This window comes from Mauremys mutica, chromosome 4 (genome assembly GCF_020497125.1).
Source record: "Mauremys mutica isolate MM-2020 ecotype Southern chromosome 4, ASM2049712v1, whole genome shotgun sequence".
Taxonomy (NCBI): Eukaryota; Metazoa; Chordata; order Testudines; family Geoemydidae; genus Mauremys; species Mauremys mutica.
In genome coordinates, this window is record NC_059075.1 from 21,597,192 (window position 1) to 21,615,071 (window position 17,880).

At 42.7% G+C, this 17,880-nt stretch overlaps 1 protein-coding gene across 3 annotated transcripts in view; it reads right to left on the reverse strand.

The window, feature by feature from the left end:
* The window catches only part of TRAF3 (TNF receptor associated factor 3), a 95,718-nt gene extending 78,072 nt beyond the window's left edge, over positions 1–17,646 (reverse strand). For 2 of the 3 annotated variants that reach the window (XM_045016700.1, XM_045016698.1), the window contains exons 1-2: positions 17,520–17,646; positions 17,001–17,050 (exon numbers count right to left, since the gene is read on the reverse strand). The gene's annotated coding sequence lies outside the window, so the exon portion shown is untranslated. The remainder of the gene's footprint in view (positions 1–17,000; positions 17,051–17,519) is intronic. The other variant, XM_045016699.1, reaches the window with a different exon arrangement.
* Between the last annotated feature and the right edge of the window lie 234 nt (positions 17,647–17,880).

The following is a 17,880-nucleotide window of genomic DNA, read 5'->3' on the forward strand; positions in this document are numbered from 1 at the left end:
TTAGACCAAGGTTTCTAACCATTAGAGGAGTGAAGTTCTGGAACAGCTTTCCAAGGGGAGTAGTGGGGGCAAAAGACATATCTGGCTTCAAGACTAAGCTTGATAAGTTTATGGAGGGGATGATATGATGGGATAGCCTAATTTTGGCAATTGATCTTTGATTATCAGCAGGTAAGCATGCCCAATGGTCTATGATGGGATGACAGATGGGGTGGGATCTGAGTTAGTACAGAGAATTCTTTCCTGGGTGCTGGGGGGTGAGTCTTGCCCACATGCTCAGGGTTTAACTGATCGCCATATCTGGGGGTCGGGAAGGAATATTCCTCCAGGGCAGATTGGCAGAGGCCCTGGAGGTTTTTCGCCTTCCTCTGCAGCATGGGGCACGGGTCATTTGCTGGAGGATTCTCTACAGTTTGAGGTCTTCAAACCACAATTTGAGGACTTTAATAACTCAGACATAGGTTAGGGGTTTGTTACAGGAGTGGATGGGTGAGATTCTGTGGCCTGCATTGTGCAGGAGGTCAGACTAGATGATCATAATGGTCCCTTCTGACCTTAAAGTCTATGAGTCTATGAGAAAGAAAAATTCCCTTTCTTCTAGCAGAAAGGCTCCCCCGCCCCCTTTCAGCATCCAAATGCACACTGTGCTTGTGGACAGAGTTTAGATAATGGAAAAAAGCCTCCATGCCACAGATGAGAGCCTGGAGCTGTCTACTAGCCTACCATAATTCCCAGACAGTTCACATCTAGTCCTACATTTAGGCTTTTGGGTAATCGAGCTGGAGACGTTCTTGGAGCCTTTGTGGCTTAAATAAGCACCAGAACTCATTGTATTTGGGTGAATTCTTCCTCTTCACCTCAAAGAATCATTGACTTCAATGTGCATAGCTGAGAGTGGGGCTCTACAATATCTGACACAGGAATTTCCACCATTAGACATATCAAATTCCAGGGTCTGCTCTCCTCTCAATGCACCAAGCATTAACTTATGTACACCTCTACCCTGATATAATGCTGTCCTCAGGAGCCAAAATGCTTATCGCGTTATAGGTGAAACCGCATTATATCGAATTTGCTTTGATCCGCCGGAGCGCGCAGCCCCCCCCGAGCACTGCTTTACCACATTATATCCAAATTCGTGTTATATTGGGTCGCGTTATATCGGGGTAGAGGTGTATTATCATTACTGGTAGCATGTGAACAGTCTTACAAATGTACATAAATCCAAATGGGTGATCAGTCTGATGTAGATTCTCTCTCCTATCAATTTCCAAAAACAAAAGAAGTGATTTTGATTTGTTTTTTTAATTCACAGTCGTCACCTTTAAGGGAGAAAAAGGGTGGGTTTTGCTACCGTTATTATTTGGGTATCTAGCAACAACAGGGAGTCAAGCAGCACTACCTCCTCCCACCACCACCACCACGATCAGTGCTTGCAATGCAAGGTGATGAGATGTTGGCTACTTCTAAGGCTAGATCTTCACAAGAAGCACTGCAGCATGGACACTCACTACAGAGACGAGAGGGGTTCTCCCATCACTGTAATTAATTCATCTACATGAGAGGCAGAAGGTTGGAAGAATTCTTCCATCAGCCTACAGCTGCCTACACTGGGGGTTAGGCTGGCTTACCTACATAGCTTAGGGGTGTGGATTTTTCAACCCCCTGAGCAACAAAGCTGGGTTGACTTAACTTTTTTGTATAGACCTGGCCTAAATATTTCCCTCCTCCTACTAGCATCACTTCCATCTTGTGGTTATCCAAGAGTCAACCTCACTAAGGAATTCAAACTCAGATAGCTGAGGAATGGCAAGTTCACACACAGCTGGGTGTTGTCAACATATTGTTGGCATTTAATCCCCTCAGAGGTTTACATAGATGTGAACAGAATGAGGGAGAGAATGAAAGCTCATGAGATATCATAGGTGAACAACAGGCAACAGCACTTCCACAGTCCTTTGGACACAAGTTTGTGAGGAAGGAAAAGAATGATCACAGTATTTTGCCAATGCTTGGTCTGCTAGGTCTCAGAGGGAAACCTGCAGCACCTCATAATCAAGGATGAGGATGAACAAACAACTGTCCATGTCTGGGAGGTGGTCCTCCACCAGTGCTACCGGTGTTTCGATTCCATATTCCCACTCTAAAGTAGGTTGGGGAGGGTACAGGATATTGGAAGTCAGATGCACATGGCTTTTTGCTAGCATCTCAATTAGTCTACTCAAGAATGGAAAATTAGACATCAGAGGACAGCGTAAGAGATTGTTTGCATCAATATCTAAATATCTTCTGGATAACTACGGTTCTAGAAGTAGGAAGTAACTCTCTCTGGAGAATATTGACAAATGGGTAACCCCATTGGTTTTACCTGAGTAATCTCCCTCTCCTTCCTACTGTGGCAGGCACCTCTCTCTCACCAGACTTGGCATTTCCCTCGCCAGCGATGGTGGACCTGGGGTAATCAATCCCACTCAAGCAGGGTTTAAGAACATAAGAATGGCCATACTGGGTCAGACCAAAGGCCCATCCACCCCAGTATCCTGTCTACCGACAGTGGCCAATGCCAGGTGCCCCAGAGGAAGTGAACCTAATGATCAAGTGATCTCTCTCCTGCCATCCATCCCCAGTCTCTGACAAACAGAGGCTAGGGACACCATTCCTTACCCATCCTGGCTAATAGCCATTAATGGACTTAACCTCCATGAATTTATCTAGTTCTCTTTTAAACCCTGTTATAGTCCTAGCCTTCACAACCTCCTCAGGCAAGGAGTTCTACAGGTTGACTGTGTGAAGAAGAACTTCCTTTTATTTGTTTTAAACCTGCTGCCCATTAATTTCATTTGGTGGCCTTCAGTTCTTATATTATGGGAACAAGTAAATAACTTTTCCTTATTCACTTTCTCCACATCACTCACGATTTTATATACCTCTATCATATCCCCCCTTAGTTACCTCTTTTCCAAGCTTCCAAGTTTGCCTTCCCCCTTCTGTGCTCCCTTGATTGTATTTTCAGGGTAGGCCTGCGGGTCAACCTAAGGGGTAATCCTCCACCAAACAAAAAGGAAGTCTCAAACAAAAAAACCAGGGGGTACCTTTTGCTGCCCCCCTCCCTGGGGCAAGGTGTCATCCGGTTGGTTGCCCTGGGGAGTCAGTCCTTCCCCTAGCAGGCACTCAGGTTTGCCTGTTTCCCCTATGCTAAGGAGCACAGCATCCCAGCCTGGAACAGCCTATTTCCCTGCTGTCACTAGCCTAGCAGCAGCTTGACTTTCTCTCTCGCTCTCCCTTGCTCTCCCCAGAGGAGGGTTTTTTAAAGGCCTCAGGCAGCCCTTAATTGGATTCAGGTGTCCCTAATTGACCTGAGGTAACCCCTTCTCAACTTGTAGGAAAAAGGGCCTTTAATGTTCTAGGGCTAATATATCGGCCTTCCAGGACCATCTTGCAGCCGTCTGGCCTGACTTTGTCACACTACTCAATAGCCTAACAAAATGGCTCCCACTCCCGAGAGTTCTGATCATTTTACTTACTGCTTGTGTTGTGCCCATACCAATATGGAGGGAGGGAAAAAGGTCATCCACAAGGATAGTCTCAATAATTCTCAGTCTGATTATTCTGCAAGCAACATATCTTTGTGAAATCAAAGATGAAACTAGTTCTGCAGCAAATTTTGGTCAGTTCTTCTAACCAATTTGTCACCTGAGAGTTCTGATTAAACGTAGTGAAACTGCCCCGCTTTATTGCTGGTAAATTCAATAGAATTGAGAAGGGCTGAGAGATTTCCAGCTAAGCAGAAAGTTTTGTCCGCTAAAGCCACTGGTTAAACCGCAGACTCATATCCTTTACAGTCAGAAGGGACCATTGTGATCACCTAGTCTGACCTTCTGTATATTGCAGGACACAGAATCTCACCCACCCACTCCTGTACAACGAACACAGACTTTAGCAGACCAGCCAACTGATGCAGCCTCTGGATTTGGCTTCCGAGGAGATGTCCTCATTTGGTGCTGAATCCAGGGTTCTATCGGTCATATTCTCAGCTCACTTTCACAAGACCTCTCTCCAAACATGATACATGGCTACAAACAAGGGGAAAAGGTGCTTTTTTAAATTACTTAGACAATATGATTTTAAACAACTCCTCTCTTTCACAGCTTCATCCAAATGTATCTGAAGTCATTGAAACCTTTTGTTTACCAAAAACGGGGGTTGGTAAGCCATTTACAAATCAGACAAATTCTATAACCATTTCAATGACTATTTCAAGTTATCACAGTGAAATTAACGTCTGCACCGTGGTAAAGATCATGGTTCAATCAGGGTTAGTTATCCCTCACCTAACCTTATCCTTTCTTCCTACACGAACACTTAAAAACACCTTTTTTCCCCCGCTTCTAAACAGAGCCTCTATGGTTTAGGAATATTCCAGGATGCTTCTAGTCAGACACTTCCATCTTGCTGTCTTTGGACACAGAGAGACGCTAATGCAAAGACTTGGAAAATCAGGGATGTTTAGCAAATGTGTTGCTAATATGTATTAATACATTTTTGAGCATCACTTAGCAGCTAGCATAGTCAACGAGTGTTTTAAACAGTATTAGGTTTTTACAGTCCACTCTAGGGGATAGTTTAGGTCAGTTATATGTTTTTAAAATGTATTAGACCTAGCCTACACTAGATGCTAAGTGGTATTTAAAAAATTTAAGTTAAAACAAATGAGGAAACACTTTTTTAAAAAATATGCCTTTTTTCCCCTCGTCTAGACAGGGGCTTATTAATGGGGTATTAAATATTTAGATAAACTAGATTAAATGCCCTTAGGTAATGGTCAATCAAGGATTTTTCCACAGCAGACTCCTCCAATGTTGCAATACTTCTTCCAAGTTCATGGTAGCACTGTATCCACGTAACACACACAATCATTATTTAGATAAGAGCTATAGCTAGGGCCCTACCAAATTCACGGCTATGAAAAACGCATCACGGATCAAGAAATTTGGTCTCCCCTCGTGAAATCTGCTCTTCTGTGTGCTTTTACCCTGTACTATACATATTTCACGGGGGAGACCAGTGTTTCTCAAATTGGGGGTCCTGACTCAAAAGGAAGTTGCAGGGAGGTCACAAGGTTATTTTAGGGAAGGTCGTGGTATTGCCACCCTTACGTCTGCAAGTCTTAAGAGCTGGACAGCCAGAAAGTGGTGGCTGTTGGCCAGCTGCCCAGCTCTGAAGGCAGCACCCTGACAGCAGTGGTGCAGAAGTAAGGGTGGCAGTACCACAACCCCATCCCCCACCACACACACACACCCCTCTCCTATTTGGATCTGGACCCCTACAATTACAACACCGTGAAATTTCAGATTTAAATAGCTGAAATCGTGAAATTTATTATTTTTTTAAATCCGATGACCGTGAAATTCACCAAAATGGACCGTGAATTTGGTAGGTCCCTAGCTATAGCTGCTAAGACTTAAGATCACCCATGTGTGGAACAGCTGATTTACTATTTTTCCTAAAAACTCTGGCCTATTCGTTTTTTTAAAGATTTTCTCCAAATGTAACACAAAAATCCTTGCATGTCTGCCAACCTATGAAAACTATTTAATAAATAAAAGTATAGTACGTCATAAAAATTGCCATCGTCTATAACCACATACCGATAAAGTCACAGGAAGTGGCCCATTTCCATTCGCTTGTGCAAATATTTTAATCCCAGCAGCACCATCTAATGGAGAGCTCACCAAATTTTTTTCCCTGTATGTGACAATGTATTATTGCAGAGGCACCAGCAACGGATAACATTCTATATAACTGATTCAATACACCATGTCTTGCTGCTCATCTTTCTTTAATAGAAGGCAGGCTATTTCTACATGGTAGATTGTATTCTACATTTCTCTATGGATAGTTCATGAACACTACATTCATGTGCAGATTTATTTGCATGAAAGATGAATAATGAAGCTTTAGCTGGAACTGCTTTCTTAAGTTTTAAATGTAGAAAAGCCAAATTTAAAAGAACAGCAAACTTAAGTTGCTTGAAGAGTGCTTATTCCCTCCTCCACAAGCAACCAGAGAGGGGCATTCATACCTCTGACTGAAGTCCAAGTACCTCTAAACTGTAACAAATCCCAGCCAGAAACTGGAGATCCAGAAACCTGGATCTTATCCACGGCAATACAGGTCACTAACCACCATCTTATTTTCACTTAAAACAGAAAGTTTAACAAAACATACAACTTAAATTTGCTTTCCTGCTACAGTAGGTACCAGATAAGGTAAATAGCAGCACACAAGCTCTCAAGAACAGCAGGTGCAACATGTGGCAAGATAACTATTGGAAGTCACTGTCAGCTATCTGCTTTACATGTTTGTATCTTATACCATAAACAAGCCAGGTTTGAAGCCATATAATTGTGTAACCTACATACATACATTTTCCACATTGCTTTTCCCACTCATGCCTCCTCCCCTGCTCCTTCCTATCATTTTACATCCATTGTTGTGACAAATTTAAGCCTGATCCTACAGACATTTAAGCACATGCTTAATTTTAATCACGAGTCCTACCCCACTGAACACACTCATGTGAGTGAAGTCACACCCAAGCGTAAGGACTGGTACTTGAGACAGTAAGATCTTTGGGACAGGAATTGTCCTGCTATTTTGTTTACAGTACCTAGCACAATGGCAACCAAGCCCGATTAGCACTACTGTAACAAACAGTATATTTACCTGGTTTGCTTTCAATACAGTCAACCAATATACTTCAGAGTGCTTATAAAAATTAGAGCATATATAGTCCTGCAAATTACTGCAGAATAATCTTGGGTTATGTACACGTATAGTTGTGCGCACATGCATGTGCAGGTACACACGCATCCCAGAGTACCTACTCCTCTTCTTCTAATCATTTTAGAGAATCCCCTCAGGGAAACCAGCAAGAACATGGTATGTGTATTTAGAAGAACAAACAAACTTTGTACACTCAAGCCTACTAAATGAATTAAAGCCCCAGAAACGACCTTAAACATCCTCATGTGAAATACTGGAAGTGAAATACATAAATTCCATTGTGCTTTTCAAAATGAAAGTGAAGGTTTCATGCATTTGGAAAAAGGAAAAGTCCAGACAGAGGTAGTTTATAGTCCCAGATCCCTGAGATCAAAGAACAGTTGACGTAAATCCCCATGTATGATTTACTGAAGAAGCTGATTGGGAAAATAAAGAGTTTATCACAGAGATTGCCCAGAGCATTCTTCTACATATGTTCCAAAAGAAAAATTCAAAATACCTCATAATGTGTCCATGTAGCACAGATAAAAGGAACTGCTAAACAGTAACGGCAGGATTGTAGCAATATCCACTAGCAGAATTACAGAAAAGGGTCTATTGATATTTCCATTTTAAATCCATTCCTTTAATGAAAAACTGGATATTTTTAATCAATCACGTGGCACTGTGCTGAAGTTTAGCAAAACCAGGTTCTCTACATAGGTGGAGCATGATCCAACTCCCACAGAAGCCAATGGAAAGACAACTACTAACCTTCACACGAATCACTGTGGATATTCTTTGACTTCGAGATGTGTGCAAAAAACACTAAACTGTTGAGATATTACCGCAGCAGTAACTCAGAGACTACTAGAGAGACACATGCAAGTTAGAAGATGCCATAGCTTTCACTTAGTTAAGTAAGTGACTACATCTTTACACCCCCGAATTAACACCCAAGTGCTGGCAGCTTGAGAAAAAGAGTATTTTGCAATCCTGTACTCAAGCTCTTTATTCTTAGGCAGGGGCAAATGTAGCCTTCCAATTCAATGGGTGTGGATACAGGGGGTAGGGGAAGTAACGGGGAAGGAGGTGTCAGAGAGGGCCCAAGCCCGTGGGGTCACTGCCCTCCCTGCAGGGCTGGGGGAGGCCCATGCCCATGGGGTTGCTGTTCTTCCTGTGGGGATGTGGGGGTTCTGCCCTGTGTGCGTCCAGGGGGCCACACCTCGTCTTGCCTCTCCCTGAGCTCCAGCCCCTTTGCAGGTGGGAGCAGCACCCCCAACCCCACTCCTGCCTCAGAGCAGACCTGTCAGGGCAAGAGACCAATCAATAGCAGGCACAAAGCCTGATTGTCGCTGCAACAGTGAGCGCCAGACCGCAATACCAGTCACTCAAATTTGGCCTAACCACCACCCCATTCACACACATGCACATCTCATGATGGGGGGATGGCCGGGCTAAATTTGAGCAAATGGCATTGTGACCCTGTTCGCCAGGTTGTTGTGCCACTCAGTTTGACTTGAGTTGGCCTGATTTCTGCGAGTGCAATTCTACCCATGGACCCCACGTAAAGCCACTCTTGCTCTTGGCACCTACTGAGACTAGTGTTGGCAACCACAATCAATTTCAACCAAAGCAGGCATAATAAAGGCACAATACTCCTCTATTAAAGATGCTGGAATAAGCATCGAAGAGGAGAAAGAGACAAGAAAGGGTGTGTGAGGGAAAGACAGCAAGTGTACAATATTTAGAGAGTGATGTCCAAGGAGAGAGTAGGGACTGATGGTGGATTCAGACTGTAGTTAAATGTTTAATGATCTAGAAGAGACTAGAGCAGAGTATGTTAATTAACTTTGAAAATGATAGTAAATAAGTAGCCACTGTGAATACCAGTGAGGTTAGAGAAAAATGGATTTAGAGGTTAGAAATATCAGCAGGTGGTACATAAATGAGTATAATTCTGGAAAAGCAAGCATATCTGGGGGGGAAATAAGCCAATATACAGAAATTAAATGGAAGGGAGACACTTGGAGAGCAGTGAGGCCAAGAGACACCAAATGGGTAATGTTGGATAAGAACAGCTAATTCAATACCCATGTAATTAGAGAGAAAAGAACAATCCAAAGCACTGTAGTACACAGTCCTCTTTCTAGACAGCAAAGATGAGACTGACTACTCTTACAACACCACATTTCATATCTTATCTCAAAACCAAAGAGATGTTGACTGATTGGCAGAAATTCAGAGAAAAGGCTGCAAAAAATGCTTTAAAGGGTATAGGAACCAACATGAGAAATTAGATGTACCTTATACTGCTTGGCCAAATTATAATTAAGGGAGATGAGGGATATGCAATGACATTTTTTTCTGAAAAGCATGAACAATTACACCAGAGAGAAGTTATTTAGGATGGTCCAAGGGAGATTAATAATAACTGAATTAAATGTAAGAAAACATAGGATTAAAAGCAAGAAAAAAATCCCAACGATGATGTCTACTAAGCTGTAGAATTTAGTCTAAGAAGCCCCTTCATCAAAGAGAACCTGCCATATGGGAAACTCCTGCAATGGCAGGGAACAGAAAAGATTCTGCAGGACTAAGTTTTCAGAGGGTCACTATTTGGTACAGGGTGCACCCAATTTCTATGATTAAAATATTCATTGTATCATATATAATTGCATTCTTAACTACTCATTTCCTCATGCAAATGACTGCATGTATAAAACCAAGGCCCTTCATGCTGCCAACTTTTTTTGGGGGGGGGGAGGAGAGAATGTTAAAATTAATTTTAGCAAATTTTGTTTTGTTATGGATGATAGAAATTTATCATTCCAAGTCCAAAACAGAAAACAAGTTGAAAATCACAGTTTAAGAGCCAAAACAGATAGTATTTTGATATATTATACAAGCAGTTACATATTGTTTATATAGCACTGCATATACACTATAAAGAACAACAGAAGAACTGCAACAAACAACAGGTTTCCTGCCCCCAGAGAACTTACCATTTAAAGGCACCATCTGACATAGTACCACTGACAAAGTGTGGCAGGAGGTTACTATAAACTGAATGAATAACAAAGCAGCTCTATGTACGTATCTATCTAAGGCCTTTAGATGGCTGCAATATTATCGGAGCACCTTGCACATCTTCAATGTACTTATCCTCACAACATCTCTGTGAAGTAGAGGTTCTATTATTCCCATTTTACAGATGGGGAACTGAAGCACAGACACTCAGGCCACATCTATACTATGGAGACTATAGAGACATAACTAAAGCACTGTAGCTATGTCGGCATAACTCCATAACGTGGACACAGCCTGCAGTGACAGAAGGGTTTTTCCATCAATATAAAAACAGCTCCTCCCCGAGCAACGGAAGCTAGGTCAACAGAAGCATTTTTTTTTAAAATAACCTAGCTGAGTCTACCCTGGGGTTAGGTCAGCATTGCTACAGATCTCAGGCATGTGGATTTTTCACACCCCCATCGTGCCATAGCTACGTGGACCTAAATGTTAAATGTAGTTTAGACCTAAATGACTTGCCCAAGATCACACAGAGATCTAACGGAGCAAGAAATCGAATCCTAGTCTCCCAGGTTTTTAGTCTAGCGCCCTAACAACTAGATCATCATTTCTCTCATGATGGATTATCAAGGAGTTCCGCATATGCTAACTAGGAAATCATTGTAGGCATAAAATGGCAGCATAGAAGAATGTATTTGTATTATGGTAGTGCCCACAATACGTTAGTTAAGACAGAACAAAGCAAAGCAACTATTTTGCTAAATGCCTAAGAACACTGTTGAGAATAACAATGTTAAGTTTTAAACACATCTACTGGTCATGTCCTACTTTACTTACAGTAGTCACTATGCTTTGCTTTTCATATTATTGAAGATACTATGAAGAGACACACATTCAATATGATTCCGAATGCTGAACTTGTATGGTTATGACGAGAAGTCTTAGTATAACCTTCACATGGCAATGAAAAGAACCATAAAGCTTGCATTCACGACTATTTGGTCTGGAGCACATGGTGTGCAGATTATACGTCAATGGATCCATTCACTTTAGAATTCATACACTATATCACAGGCTCATCAAAGTTTTGCTCGCATTGCACATGGTCTAAAGGATCTGTTATCCCAATACATTATAAAGAAATCTGTTTCTTAAATGATCTTATATTAACTACAAAAACATTACACTAAAGTTAAAATTCTAACTTAAATAAGAGCTTCATTAATGACTTGGATAAAGGAGTAGAGTACACTTATAAAATCTGAGGATGACACCAAACTGGAAGAGGTTGCAAGCATTGTGGAGGACAAGATTAGAACTCAAAACAACTTTGACAAATTGGAGAACTAGTCTGACATAAACAAAATGAAATTCAATAAAAACAAGTGCAAAGTATTATACTTAGGACAGAAGAAATCAAATGCACAAATAGAAAATGGCTAGGCACCAGTACTGCTGAAAAGGATCTGGGGGTTATAGTGGATCACAAATTGAATATGGTTAATATTCTGGAGTGTACTATCAAGAGTGTTTTATGTAAGACACAGGAGGTAATTGCACTGCTCCATTCAGCACTGTTGAGACCTCAGCTAGAGTACTGTGTCCAGCTCTGGGCACCCGACTTTAAGTCTGAACAAATTAGAGAGTCCAGAGGAGAGCAACAAAAGTGATAAAAAGTTTAGAAAACTTGACCTATGAAGATAGGTTAAAAAACTGGGCATGTTTAGTCTTAAGAAGAAGGGGCAGGGGATGGACAACAGTCTTCAAATATGTTAAGAGCTGTTATAAAGAGAATGGTGATCAATTTCCTCCAGGTCCACTGAACGCAGGACAAGAAGTAATCTGCAGCAAGAGAGATTTAGGATAGATATTACGAAAAACTTAACTACACCTCTACCTCGATATAACGCTGTCCTTGGGAGCCAAAAAAATCTTACCGTGTTATAGGTGAAACCGTGTTATATTGAACTTGCTTTGATCCACTAGAGTGCGCAGCCTATTTGTGTTATATTGGGTGGCGTTATGTCAAGGTAACAGTGCATAAAGGTAGTTAAGCTCTGGAACAGGCTTCCACGGGAGGTTGTGCAATCCCTGTCATTGAAGGTTTTTAAGAACAGGTTGGACAAACACCTGTCAGGGATGGATTAGGTTTCCTTGGTTCTGACTTAGTGTAGAGGGCTGAACTCAATGACCTCTCAACATCCCTTCCAGTCCTACATTTCTATGATTTTAAGCCTCGTGGTATGGTGGTCTGTAAAAATGAACGTTACAGAATAAAGCACGAAAGATGTCCCAGGGACACAGTATAAGGGAGAAAAGTAATTAGATATCTCCCATATAAAATGCTGGTCTCCAGAAACATGTTAAAGGTTTTACTTTTCCTTTGCTGCCACTCACTATATTTCTTCCCATATTATTATTTCCTTCCCATCCTTATGCTTCAGAGCACAGGATTCTAGTAAATGTACATTTTTTACTGCACACCACACAGTGTATAACAGCAGGCAAGAGCAACAGCATGGAAATCTAAGGCTTACCATTTTGGGGTGTGTGGAGAGGATTAAGGACCTACTGTTGTAGTATATAAATGAAGAGATACTTGCCCTGCTAACCTAGTTACAAATCCAACAATAAGCAGCAATTCAACCCAAGTCACAAGTGCAAAAATATTCTACCATCAGTGCTCCTCTCCACATCTGTCCAAGTTGACAGTACAGTGGAATGCATTCCCAGAAAAACACAAAGGCATTGAGGAACTTAGAAAAAAAAATTTACAGACTCAGTAATGAGATGTCTTTTCTTGCCTTTGTTTTCTCGTTTCTATTTTCTTGTCTCCCTCTGTTTTCTGTCTTCTATCTTCCATTTCGGGGGGGTTTTCCTCCCTTCTGTTTTCTTTTCTACTCTTCCTTTTTTACCCCATGTTTTTCCTCCCCCCCACTCACACCACCTTCCTGTTTTGTGGGTCCCCTCCTTCATTACTTATAGTCAATCCTTTTCTGCTACGCCTTCTGCTCACTTCCTGTCTCCACCTTTCTTTCTACCCCCTTCACTTTCCCTTATTAGTTTTCTCTCTTGGCTTCTCTCTCTCACCCTCCAACTTTTGTGTTCTCTTGCTCTCTCTCTCTCCTCTTGACATCCCCATTTTCCCCCTCTCCCTTCTTGGTCTTCTTTATCCATATTCACTGACAAACAGCTTCAGAGTTAAGGATGAGTTTTGCAGAACTCAGCATTCCAGAAGAGCATGAGATACCACCAGGCAACCTTAACTCTGCATTAACAAGTTTTTTGTCAGTTAATTTCTTAGTTTTGGGGTTTTTTTAAACCAAAATGTTTTTGGTAGGAGACAGTGGTCATTTAGGCAATTGTAGTTATGTAGGGTTGCAGCTGAGATGCTACTGCAACCAAGTAATGATTATACCTACCTACCTCTAACATAGCACTTCATCAGCAGATCTCAAAGCACTGTACACCAAGGAAGGAAGCATCATTATTTCCACTGTACAGATGAGGAAACTGAGGCACAGAGACATGTGAAGTTGCCCATTCATCTCATTCTCACTGGGGTGTTCTCATTCAGTTGAGATGAATATGGCCTGAAACAATAGCTCTAAGGCCTGAGAACTGCTCCATTCATTTCAGGCAGTGTTCTCACCCCACGGCCAGTGACTGACAGTCGGTTCTGAACTCACTCCAGTCTCAGCAGTGTGTTCTTGGTTCATGCTACCAGAATGCTTGTTCTCAACTCCCCACCCAAAAGGGCAGGGCTTCCCCAGATCCCAGCCCATATGAGGGAGCTGGGAGAGGGGCTCAGCCTTCTAAATCCCAGCTCTCAGATGGGAGAGAAAAAGAGAGAAGGGCTCAGAAACCCCTGAGGCAGGACCCACCAAGATCTGAGCTCCCACATGGGGAACAGGGAGAGAGGTTGAGATACCCTTCCAGAGGGTCAGTGCATCCCATGTGCATGCTGCTACCTCCCAGATAGCAGCATGCACATGGGATGGAAGAAAGTAGGATAGGCACCCCTGCCCCTAATCCTCTCCACTCACCTGGCACCCACCTTCATGTCATGCCTCAGTGCCCCACTCATGTCACGCCTCCCACTCTGTCTAATCCCCACCCTCTCCCCCAGATCCTTTCCCTTATGCTATCACCCATCTCCATTTATGCCCCTTCCCTCACTGCAACCCCAAGCTCCTCTCCCTCAACCCTCCCAGCATATAATTTATTTTCTTCCTGAAAATAATTTGATCATCTTCTGAATTTTCTGTCGCACTCAGATTACATTCCCCCAAAATAAAAAAGGCTTTGAGAAATGCATGTTGCTGCAATTTGCCTATGTTACACTTTCAGCTTTCTGCCAAGGGTTGGGTTGAAATCTACAATGCCTGGGGGCTGCTCAGGTCCTGTTGGTCATGGCAGGCTAGCAACTCCCTTGGACAAGCATCATCATGAAGCACACCAAATTTCAAAAGCAACATGAGCAAACATGGATTTTAGAATATTTAGAAGAATCAACATTTAAAATAGAAAGGCGTTCTCCACCTTAACTATAGCAGAGATGTTGCTATACTTCAGAGGCCAAAAAAATGCCAGGAGGTTTCAAACATAGGTACCCAGCTCAAAAAGTACCCATCCCTGGGCATGAAAAAGAATTTCAAACCTTTGGAATTCTTAAAAAGGAGCATCCAGAGGGATATTGACCTCCAAAACTGATGTATAGTCAGCCGTCTTCAGACATCATAAGATTCAAGACCTCGAATTAAGAAGCTCAACAAAATTCTGAGAAATTCGGCTATTGCATCACATAGGATGTTTGAGATCACAATGTCCTGATATCCCTGCAATGTCTGTTCACAAAAGGGCAAATAAGGACAGTGGATCAGCTTATCTCATTCCTCTTTTTTATTGGTTTAATTCACATTTCCAAAACTTGAGGGGAGGAGAGGGATGTATTTTCTTTGGTAATTTAACAATAATGTAAGTGAAATCAAGATTTTTGGCTTTTAGTATTTTATCACAATTTTCATATCCATTAGCAGATGATCAAAAATCCCCTATCTAAAAGGGTGCTCCTCTTTCCTCATTTAAACATATTACCACAGACGAAAAGAAAGAAAATATAATGCAGCAGGATTTCAAAGCCATTTTGAAAGCCAAAGCAACTATTTCTATCTATGGAATCTCAGCAGTCACACTAAAGGATATAATATCAGCAATAGGAATTGAACTAGTAAAATTGTATATATTACTTCAAGATATTAACAATAGTAGAGATGCTTAGAAGATTGTTATGAAGATAACCCAAATTGTTGGTCTATTCCACTATCTATTTGCACTGGAACTGTCTTTCGAACCAATATTAACACCAAACTTAAATTCAGGTCTTCAGAAAAGCACAGGGACTGGGACCTTTAACACCCACTTTTAATTCAGATTAACTGCTTTGCTGTTACATGTATGGTTGCTTTTCTATGTTCTAAATCCAGTGTCAACTGAAGCTTCCAACCAGGTTGCATTTCAGTGGCACACCTTACATTTTAAAGTAAGAATAAGACACCATTTATAACACTGTATTGGTGTCCGCTTGTGCTGCTCAAGCTCATGATATGTCAGTGTCTCCATTATCATCCTGTATTATAAGGGGTTTCCCAACCTGACCATAAAAACTCAGATTCAGGCTGAAACGTGGTATATTTTGTCTCAAACTGGGAACCTCTTTCTGTAAACACATTAAATGTGTTATGCACACAGTGTCATTTTTACATTCCAAACTGTAAATAGAACTGTACATGAATTGCAACGCTTGGACACTTTTAGACTCCTGTACGTTAAAAATGGCTCATTTTATAAAATAAAACGTATGTCATTCCAAATATACTGTAGTTTGAAAAAAGATTTGATACAGTAATTAAAATACAGCTTCTGTGAATAGAAAGTAGTATTTTAAATATGGATTTTTACTAAATATGCAGCATTATGATACATGTGCCCAGGCTTAGCATTGCTCAAATGCATTCACAGCATACACTGAAAAATAAACACCTTTTTCTGGTGTATGAATGTGAATGAAGATTAGTACACAACAATGCTAAATACATTCTCTAAATAACAGACCTAGAATACAAAATGCATAGCACTATATTCAGTAAGTTTCTTTTGATTAAAACATACAACATATACAAGATTCAGATAAAACTTGACAATCTAGAGAAACTACTGACCCGAAGAGATCTCACATTTCAAAGCATATCCTTGGCACTACCCACATCTTACTACTATAGAAACACAGGAGATGACACAACATTGTTCAAATAGATGCTGAGCAGCCAGATATAGGAGTCTATAGTCTTCCAAACCATACATGAGCAATAGCGTGGCACAACATGACTGCACACTAGAATGGTAGACATAATTATGATTTTTTTTGCTTTTCTGAAGTTTATTTAGACCCTTGATATTATCCTGAAGATAAAAATAAATCAGAGATGTAAATGTCTTGCCTTTCTATCTTGCAAGCCACTGCAGTTCTTTGATTATGAGTCAGTCATAGGTTCATCTGCAGAAGAATGACTCAGTATAAACTTTTAAACAATAGTTTTTTTCTACTACACTATCAAATGAAAAAATTAAAACACTATGCAGTAAATAGTGCACACATTTATTAAATATTAAAATCATGTACAATTAATGCAGTTTTTGTTCATGCTAGGGAGATCATTTTATAAAATATGGCCTTGGTAGATATGCAGTACAAAAAATACAGCTCTTTTTGCGGTAAGTATGGATAGCTATTCCTACTTAAATACTGAGAGAGGATATTCCCCAATAGGGACAGGTGAAACCCACATTAAATTGAATTTATTTTACATCCTTCACTGGAGAACCCCTCCTTGCCCGCAACACACACACACACATCCAATATGGTAATGGTTTGTTAAAAGCCAGCTCAACACAAATATTCTACACGGTTAACAAAGCAAAGCGGTCTTTGGGGGTGCAAAGTTAGCAAAATAAGCGTTTGCCACAAGTGAAAAGAACAGCTCAACACACACAGACACTGCCCCTTTAAAAGCGTATGGCCCGCCCACACTGCCTATGAGAGAGCTTTCTGCATTCAAACAACACATCAAATGCATGCAAGAACCCTTAAGCACATCGCCTAGCAGAGCGACAAGTGGAAGGGGGTTTTTGCATGGAACACTTACTGATCGGCTCCTCCAGGCGGGTTTTAGCCTTGCAAGTACGTCTCCCCCACCTCAAAAAAAATGAAAAAAGCAACAGCCCGGAGTATGTATGTGTCTGGGCAGGGTCTGAGCAGCAGCCCTGAGTACCAATCTGAGCCCCGGCAGCAACAGGCGCAGCCTGAGGCTGAATCAATCCCTGGGCAGGGGCAGCCGCCGCCGCCGCGAGAGCCTGGGTAACAGGCTGAGTCTGATGTGGCTGTCCCTGGCTGGTGGCTGAAGCCGCGTCCCCGCACATGAACAAGGCAGCAGCAGTCGCCTAAGCCCGTCCCAGCCCCTGGGCGGCCGCCGCCGCCCGGCCCCTAGCAGCCAGATCCAGAACAGGAGCCGAGCCGCAGCGTGTCCCTAAGTGGGAGCGGGGGCAGCAGCCCTGGTGGCCGCAGCCCTGCCCCTGACTACGAGCCTGCGCCCGAGCCCGGGCAGCCGCCGGGCTCGCTGAAGCCCCTTCCCGTGCGGGCGCGCAGAGCCCCCCGCCGCCCCTACCTGCCAGCGTGTGAGGGGGACCCACTGCAGCCCGGCGGAGGCGGCCGCTGCCCGGCTGGAAAGTCCCTGCTGCTCTGCCCCGGCTGCCCCCGCCCCGCACTTCCTCTCCCGCCCGCCCAGGCTGGAAATCCCCGGCGCGGCGCGCTGCTCTGCCTGCCTCTAGTCCTCGCACACCGAGGGGCGGCTCCCTCCAGCCGGGCTCCTCAGCGCGCAGGCGAGAGGGGGCCGGGCCTGGCCTGCGGCTGCACCTGATGCCGCCGCCCCCTGGGGGAGCTCGCTGGCTGGCCAGCCCCGGCCGGGGAAAGGAGGCTCCGTGCCAGCGGGCTCGGCGTTGGGGGGCGGCCGAGGAGAGGCGCTAGGG